This window comes from Alnus glutinosa, chromosome 4 (genome assembly GCF_958979055.1).
Source record: "Alnus glutinosa chromosome 4, dhAlnGlut1.1, whole genome shotgun sequence".
Classification (NCBI taxonomy): Eukaryota; Viridiplantae; Streptophyta; class Magnoliopsida; order Fagales; family Betulaceae; genus Alnus; species Alnus glutinosa.
In genome coordinates, this window is record NC_084889.1 from 24,350,761 (window position 1) to 24,360,187 (window position 9,427).

The window sequence follows — 9,427 nt, forward strand, 5'->3', positions numbered from 1 at the left end:
TGTCTTTTCCGGGCATTACAGGCTATACCGTCCGGACGCCATTCAGTGTTTGACAAGCATTAGGGTTTCTTCCTCAAGACACAGTTATGAGAAGACGGCTGAAACCGTTCGGACGATGTCCTCCATAAGGTAAGTCATGCATACAAAGTTCAACTGTCCATACATCAGCCTTCAGGGTCCAGACGCTCAAAGCCTTATTATGGTAATTACGTGCAGCCGTCCGGACACTAGGGCAACACCGTCTAGACGCGGCCTTGTTATGGAAGCTTTTAGCGCTATTTTGAAAAGGCAGTTGCAGCTTACCGTCCAGACGCTCGGTCAAGCCGTTCGGACACCCTCCGTTATTTTGGTCATAACTGTTTACCCAAATATCAGATTTGAACGAAATTGGCGTCGTTGGAAAGCTAACAAAAAATTATGTAAACTAACAGTCTGGAAGGCCATTAGAACCATCCAGACGGTCCCCGTCCAGACGGAAACATTAAGCGTCCGGACGGCCCTGCATAATTTTCCAGAATTGCTTTTCGGACACAGAAACAGTAGCCTGTCCGGATGGCCAAGGCTACCGTCCGTACGGGCATGCCAGAGATTCCATTTTTGACTCGAATTAGGGCTTCTAAAGCCTATAAATAAGGGGTTCTAGGCATGCATTTGATACTGAATTCAGTGGTGAATTCCTTATAGCTTAGAGAAGGTGTTTATGTAAAGACCAAAAAATAAAATAGGAATTGTTGCAATTAATAAATTATGTTTATTAAATAAGATGTGATTAATAATAGATTCTAGGTGATAATTATATTATCAAAATAAAATGAGTCTAAGATAAAATAACGGAATTAGAATAATAAAATACTACTAATGGGTATCTAGGAAATAAATTAATAATAATGGGTCCTAGTTAAATAAAAAGTTGATGTATGGGTAAAAGGTAGTTAAAATAAATGTGGGGTCAGATATTAATTGTTAAAAGATAGGATTATAACATTGTGGGGGGTAATATCATAAATTAAGGTAGTGGGAGGCTTTAAACAAAAATGTAATCTTATCCATGCCACATGTCATGCTAGGATTGGTTATGGGGGGATATCTTATCCTTTTTTTAATTTAAGAAATAAAAGAAAAACAAAAAGAAATGGAATAAGCCCCTAAACCGGTCAACAACCCCCTCCCCCCCCCCCCCCATTCTCATCTCACGCAATCTCTCCCCCTCTTCTCTTTTCTTCTCTTCCCATGTGCACGCCTTCCTCTTCTTCTCATTTCATTCCTTTCCTCTCTACTTCCATTTCTCCTTTCTTCTCCACACGCCCGAGAGAGAGATTGAAAATGAGAGCTTCTAAGAGAGAGAAACTTGCAGAGATGGAGAGAGTGATTGATGCCGAGAGATAGGGAGATCGTGAACCCGAGTGAGACTCGATCTTTTCAGACTAGATGTCGCCGGTGAAGCAAATAGGAGGCGATTTTTGGCGTTCTTGGCCCGATTTCCCAATGGGTTTTAGGTGGGTGACATCGACGAAACCAACGCACGATTTCGGTGGACTGTGGTGCAAATTCCAACGTTTTTTCAGTAGTTTTCCTGAGAAAATCCTCAAGGTTATTTCTTGAGATCCCATTGATTTATTATGGGTTATCATCGATAGATTTTATCTTGGAAACTTGGATTGAACTTGGTGTTTTGTGGGTATTTTAGTTGCTGTTGTTGACTAAATCGTGTAGCCCGATCCTTTGATTTTTGTTGTTCCCCTGTTCTAGCCGATCGTGTGTGTGATGTTGAGTGCCTTGATGGTTCAGTAAATATGTGTTTTGAGTGCCGACTATGTGTGTGTTTTATGTATTGAGGTTTTGAAGAAATTTAGCTGTGAATGGGGGCTGATTTGGGGTTTGGTCGAATGGGTCTTCTCCTTGGATTTTTGGGTAGCAATCAATGGGTTTGATTATTAGAGATTCTCGACTGATTCTTGTTTTGACCGAATATGTGTGTTTGCAGTGATGTTGGGTGGAAACCGTGAGGTGTAGGGCTCAAAGTGTCTTGTTTTGGGGGTTTTCTTGGTTGAACCGAATGGGTTCTCTGTTAGTTGTAAATTGTGGTTTATCTCCTTGGGTCTGTTTGTAGTAACTGATTGGAGCTTGGGTGTAGTATTGTTGGAGTTGTGATTAGGTTTTATGGGTTTTGACTGTAGGGTATGGATTTTTTCTGTTGCGGTTATGCTAGTTGCATGAGTGTTTGGTTAGTAGTCCTTTGGGTTGATTTTCGGTGGTTGAATGTTCGGATTGGAGCGGTTTTAGGGTAGCCGAATGGGTTACTTTGATGGCTGGTTGTGTGTGCGAGTCTTGACAGTGGGTATCGACTGGTTGATTAGTCTTTAGGTGCTAATTCCGGGTAGATCTTGATGGCTATGGCTGATTGGCTATAAATGAGGCTAGTTGGGTTTTTCTTGTAGCTTGAAGAGAAAAGATGCTTGTTAAAAGGGTAGTTGATGGACGCTTATTTAGGTGGTTGGCCGAATGGTGGATTTGTGTTGTTAAATTGTTGAGCGTTGGGTAAGTGTTGGCTTGTTGGAGAAGGGTTTGAAGTTAATGTATTTAGACTCTTTGTATAGATGACAAATATGGTTAGGAATTAAAGTTGGGCCTTTATTATGCTTATGTGAATTGAATGAGATCAAAGGACTTTAGTCTTGGTACTAAATGAGAAAATGAAACAAACAATGAAGAAAAACGAATAATTGAATAAGTGTAATAGATGAGTATATATTACAATATGCGATTGTAAGTTAGTTAAATAAGAGTTACTAAATTATAATGTTAAATAAGATTAAAAGTCCTAAATCTAAACTACTTACATGGTTAGTAGTTAATAAGGATAAAACATTAAATATATTAGTCATTGTATTTATGGAGAAGAAACAAAATAAGCTACAAACCTAAAGCCTAATATTTATATCATAGGGGACAACGATTAAGATAAGAATGTCAAAGAGTGGTAAATTGTCCAAATAACCTTAAGACAACAAATATAAAATAATGACATCATAGAAATACATAAATAGGCTCCAAAGTCAATTGGTAATGTAATTAGATGATTAATGTATTTACTTATGTAATACGAAGTACCGAAGTGTAATATGAGGTCGTGTTTAGCTTAATAAGCATTATATATATATATATATATATATATATATATATATATATATATATATATATATACGTATGAAGACCAAATATACGTAGTTAGCTTAAATGGATAAAAAAATTAGAAGACTTAATAATTAATAATAACAATAAGGTAATTAAGTAACCAATTTACCTATCTATGTGCACATAGTACTTAAGTGTATCATCGGATTAAGTTTAAGCATTGTGTGTGTGTGTGTATGGGTTAAATATATATTGTTGACTTAGAAAATAAGTAAGAAGCCATTAAGGGGTTAACAACGATAATTCGGTGTAATAATAATAAGTAGACAAATAAAATAGTGAACGTGTCTTAAAGATAATAAGCGAAGTAAATATGAACCTATAATTAATGGTTAATCTAATGATAGCCAAGTTATCTATCTAACGTTAGAAGCGAGTGATGCGACGAGTGAGCACGCGTGTAGTTTATGTGTCATAGAGTATAGGTTCAATAGCATAGTTTAATATTACCAATGCTTGCAGGATCGTGTCCAGATTGGAGACTTTAATTGGCTCTCCAATGTATAGTTCGAGTAATTAGAATCCAAGGGAATATTCGAGTCATGAGTCCAATGCAGCTAAGGTGAGTATTCTACTCACTGAGAAGTTTTATTTTCATATATGATGAATTACAAAAGATATATTGTTTTACAAACTTGAACCAACTGTATGTTGATTATGAATTGTTTTGGATGATTTGAATACTTTTGAGTATATTGAAATTATGCTGATGTTTTGAAGTATGAATATGATACGTGGAGTTTAAATGAATGGAGTCACTGTATGTTATTGTTGTGAGTTTTGAAAACTATGATTGCAATAGAACATGAATATGATTTTAGAGTGAGTTAAGTTATGCAAATTGTTTAAGAAATGACATGTTGATTTGTTTATGTTTTTATAAAGAAAGCATGTGTTAAAGGCATGATTCATGAAATGAAATATATATTGTTTTAAGGCATGAGGCATAAATATATGAATGCTAAACGTGTATCGAAGTGAGGTTCATAGCTCACGGGAAATTATACATGGGTTAGATTCCCATGAGGTGCCTACTTGGGTTAGATTCCCTTGAGGTATTCACGAGGTACTTACTTGGGTTAGATTCCCTTGAAGTACTCACGAGGTACTATACTTGGGTTAGATTCCCTTGAGGTCCTCGAACATGGGTTAGATTCCCATGAGGTGCCTATTTGGGTTAGATTCCCTTGAGGTACTAGTGTTTACTTGGGTTAGATTCCCTTGAAGCACTATACTTGGGTTAAATCCCCAAGGCATAAAACGACGAGCATGAGCATGTATAACATTGTTTTTATGAGTGATGTTTTTATACTATGAGTAGTTTTACTAGATGTATTAGTATGCATAAGAGTCTCAATGGAAAAGAACTTATGAATATTTCTATCGGATGGTTGCATGATTTAAATGCCATGATTTTCTAAGTCTCACTGAATCAAAAATAATATAGTAGGTGAGGATGTATGTAGTTGTTCCCAACAATGGAACTTCTACGTATAAGCTCGGCTGCATAGTATATTTAAATGTTTTCTATTAGTCGGTGTTTGCTATATCAGCCATGGGGGTTTTCAAACAAAAGTTTATGGGATTGGTGGCTGTTATAGTGTATGCATGACTAGAAAAGAAAAGTTGATTCTTTGCAAAAGCTCAGTGAATGATATACCTCTGAGGTCTTAGTATATTTATTATGCTAAGACGGTGGGCTCATAATTCCATCTATATGGATGTGGCAAACCCCCACAACCGTATAGATGATGTTCGTTTGGCTGCAGGTATTTTGGTATAGTTGATGGTTTGGTAGCAGTGTACATGGGATGTTATGACAGAAGCACGTCGCGACGGTCGTAATTGCTGGACCGCGGGTGTCCACTGATTTATAGGTTTGGTGTATGTCTTGTGACGCTTGTGTCACATATTCTTTGTAAAGCCATTCTTTAATGTAATTACTATTTTGATAAGCCTTAAATAGATAGACATTATGGCTCTTTTTGTGTAATTATCAGTCTATGTATATAGATATGACTTCTGCTGTTCAAATTATGTTTTCCACTGCATAGATGTTATTAGATGTGTTACTCTGATTAGCTGGTACATATTATGGGGTATGTACTGTATGTTGGCTTTGCGATATATCGTCATGCCACTGTGATGACTCTTTTTATATTTGTATATAAAAAAAAAAAAGGGGTCGTCACAGTTTAGGGAGATATTGAAGATCTGCTAGCTCTCTAGCTTTTGCCAGTGTGTGATTTGATCAGCTGTAAAGTCTAGTTTATGGTGGCGCCCTAAGCTAAAGGATTCCATTGAAGACCCCTTCAGGTAGGAGACCTGGTTGGGAGGCGTTCACGTATAGGTATGTGTTAGAGTACAAGGTACGATCGCTGCATTATGGGTATGTGAGTGTTACTGCTTTGTTACTTGTTTTATTTTTTAAATAGTGGATATCCTGGGTTTGGCTGCCTTGGAGTGGTTTTTCTCTTAATTGAGTTTCTACTTCGTCAACAAAATATTTGTCTCCTTTAAATTTCGCATTTAATATTTTGTTGCACACTTGATCACACACGCACACGATAAATTAAGAGTCTTATTATTTTTTAGTCTTGATATAGGTCTTATTTGTTGCCTCTACCTATCTATTTGTGTGAGGAGGTCCCAAAGTAGAGAAATAATTTCTGATGTGGAGTCCAACGCACTATTTTGTAAACAGTTCGCAATCAAATTGCTTGCCATTGTCTGTGGCAAATGCATAGGGGACCCCATAACGACACACAACTAATTTCCCTAAGAAAATCTTGATGTTCCATATTTTGATAGTCGTTAGAGCTTCTACCTCCACCCATTTAGTGAAGAAATCCATAGCTACAACTAGGAATTTCCAGGTTCCTTTTCCTGAGGGTAGCAGACCGACATTGTCTACCCCCTATTTCATGAAGGGTCATGCTGAAGAGATTGGGATTAATTCGACACGAGGATTTTTCTCGATTCTAGCAAATCTGTGGCACTTGTTGCTTTTCTTCACGATTTCCAGGCATGTGTGTGTTGATTTCTCCTTGACGACCTAAGCTTGTTCTTTTCTCCTATTTTTTTTTTGGTTATGGTTTTAATTAATACTCTGTTTACCCTTTGTCATTGTGTGACAAAAAGGGGGAGTATTTTTTGGTTGTATTTGGTATTTCGACCGGGAATGTGTTTCCAAATCGGTCAAGTGTTTTTGTCCCAGAATGGCCAAATGGGGAATTTGTTAGTATTTTTATTAGCTACATTCTGGATAAAACAAAAACACTTTATGTAATGGTTGCGTTTTAATAGGATAGTTGGTTTTCAATTTAGAATCTTCATGTATTCAGACAGTGTTCAAATCAAAGACAATAATTGGTCACAAGCTTCTACAAAATGTCCATGAAGAGTCCTTACAAAATCCAAGACAAAACAGCCAGTTCCTGTGCAACCGTCCAGATTGGCCTTTGAAGGCGTCCGGACGCCCCGAAGTGCCTTACAAATGAACATTGAAGACGTTCGGAAGTCAGAGCAACACTGTTCGGACGCCAGGTCAATCTGTATTCAGCAAGGAGTTAGATTTCAGAAGTCGACACTGTTTGGGAAGTCTCTGCAAGCCGTTCGGACGACGTGGCAGCACGTCCGGACAAAGTCCAATATTTCAGAATATTCCAGAGTTCCTTTCAAACGCGGAAAGGATTTTAGAGAAGACCGCCCGGACGCTCGGTCCAGCCGTCCAGACGTGAACCCAATAAAGATAGAATTACGCTGTTTCTGAAATGATATCGCAGAAAACCGTCCGGACATGGCTAACTTCCGTCCGGATGCTCGCCAGCCAGAGTTCGAATATAAGTTGTTTTTGAGGTCTCTTTAAGCCTATAAATAGGGGGCTCTAGGCTAGTGTTTTGTATAGAATTTGATAGTGAATTCCATAATGCTTTGAGAGGGTGTTTAGGGAGAATCGAAGATCTGCTAGCTCTCAAGCCGTTGCTGGTGTGTGCTCAGTTGTTCGTGTGAAGTCCATCTTAGAGGTCGGCCCTAAGATAAAGGAATCCATAAAAAACCCCTTCAGGTGGAAGATCTGGTTGGGAAGCATTCGTGTTGGGTTACACGTCAAAGTTAGAGGTATGACTACTGCATAAGGGTATGTGAGTACGAGTGTCTTGTAACTAGCTTTGTTTTTGGATAGTGGATTTCCTGGGTTTGGCTGCCCCGGAGTGGTTTTTTCTCTTCACAGAGTTTCCACTTCGTAACAAATATCTTGTCTCATTTAAATTCCGCATTTGAGATATTTGTTTGCACACAAACACACACACTTGGTTTAAATTAGAAGTCAATAATTATTTTCAGAAGTCATTGCCTTCAGCTTGTTGAGAGCTACTATTCCAATAATGGCGTTATAAGCTAATGGCCGGTCCACCAATAAGAACTTAACCATTATAGTTCTTTGTCTACGGGGCTTTCGTGTCGTTAATGGGAGTTGATAGAATTGACAGGTTGAACTTGCTCTCTTGCAAATCCCATGAGGGAATATTGGGCCAAGATGATCCATATACATAAAAGCTTACCAGTATAAAATATTAGTTGAGCTTCCATTGTCCACCAAAATTCGGTGGATAATGCAATTTGCAATGGTCAATGTAATAACAAAAGTGTCGGTGTGAGGGAACGACACCCCCATGTAATCGTCATCCGAAACCCCCAAAATTTGGGTCTCCTTCTTCCGAGACTTGAGCGCCCTATCCATGGTGAGAACCTCCCAACTTTTTTTTTTTGTCTAGCGTAGGCTTTTCTAGCCAAGCTAGACTATCCTCCACTAGCAAACCCACTAGCTATAGTGCGAATCTGAACTATAACATGTTGGTATCTAGGTTCTTGGTGTCTTTGACTCCTACTTCTACTTCTCTCTCTTTCTTGGGTCCTCCCTTCTTCTATCGTGTTCTTGAGGCTCGTTCTCTCGATTCCTATCATTACAAGGTGTTTGGGCTCAGTGCCTATCCTCCCAAGGAGGATAATCCATAAATTGTTTGATGTGGTCGTTTTGTGTACAAAAATATCAATAATAAAATTACCACTCGCAATAGTACGAATCCTTGTAGGATATGGCTATGTTGAGGGTGTCAAACCTCAAGGACTGCGTAGGAATTGCTATCAAGTTTTTCAAGATTAAATATAACTTAATTTAAAATATGTTTGATTTTTGTTTCTAAAAATAACTGCATAAAAGTAAAAGACATAAATTTAAAGAGAGTATGGATGAGATAAAGAATAGGGGATTGATTTCACTACTCACCGCATAAAAATGGTCAATAATAAATTAACAAGGAAAATTCATACTATGCATGATATAGGGCTCGTCTCACTCGAGTAGTCAAGAAATTACCTATAAAGAATAAGTATAATCCATCTTCGGTTGGCACGGACCGTCCATCTAACCACTAAGATGCGGTACGACCCATCTTCCCTAGGTATGGATTAGCTATGTCTTTAATAGGATACATACAATCAATGGAATAGTATAACCCATCTTTGGTTGGTACGAACTGTCTACCTAAATTACACTAAACTAGGGTGTAGTACAATCTGTCTTTCCTAGGCATGGCCTATCTAATCCTCTTGATCATATATCAATTAAAACCGTTGTATAACAATCATTCACATAATCACAAAAAATATGAAGGATTGAGTTCAATCAATATAAAAGACTTTCTAAGACAAGATTGAATATAAACATTAAGATTAATTCTCACAGTTATACAACCATCATGCATATAGAAAATCCCAAATTAAAATACACTTAAACCATTGTTACTTGGAAAGGGCTACATCAACACCCTATGACGAATTTAGCATCTCATCGTGGTGCTGGAATGGCCTCCTGCCATGTTCTTCTCTTCTTCAACTTGTCAAGCTTCTAAGAAGAATTTTCTGTCTAAATCTAAGCACAAGCACAAGCACCCCTTCTCTTGAAGCTTAGGGGTCTATTTATAGAGACTAGGAGAGGCCTAGAAGCTCTGGGAATTCCTAACAAATCGTCTCTTGAGTCTTCTTGTCCAAGTAGGAGATTAAAACTTCAATCCAAGTAGGAAAATGATTCCAAATTCGTCAAGAATTGTGGTCTTTTAGTACAGGGTGATTTTGGCATAGTAAACGTCTAAATTAGGAAAAATCTATTTTTGACATATTTGTTTCATTTTTTATTAGCTTTCCAAAGCCACCAATTTTATTGAAATTAGAT

At 37.7% G+C, this 9,427-nt stretch overlaps 1 long non-coding RNA gene across 1 annotated transcript; it reads left to right on the plus strand.

Moving 5' to 3' along the window:
• The first annotated feature begins 1,189 nt into the window (after positions 1–1,189).
• Positions 1,190–5,241, plus strand: LOC133865474 (uncharacterized). Its single transcript, XR_009899748.1, has 2 exons — positions 1,190–1,590; positions 4,944–5,241. It is a non-coding gene; the product is annotated as an uncharacterized LOC133865474 (long non-coding RNA).
• Positions 5,242–9,427: the final 4,186 nt, after the last annotated feature.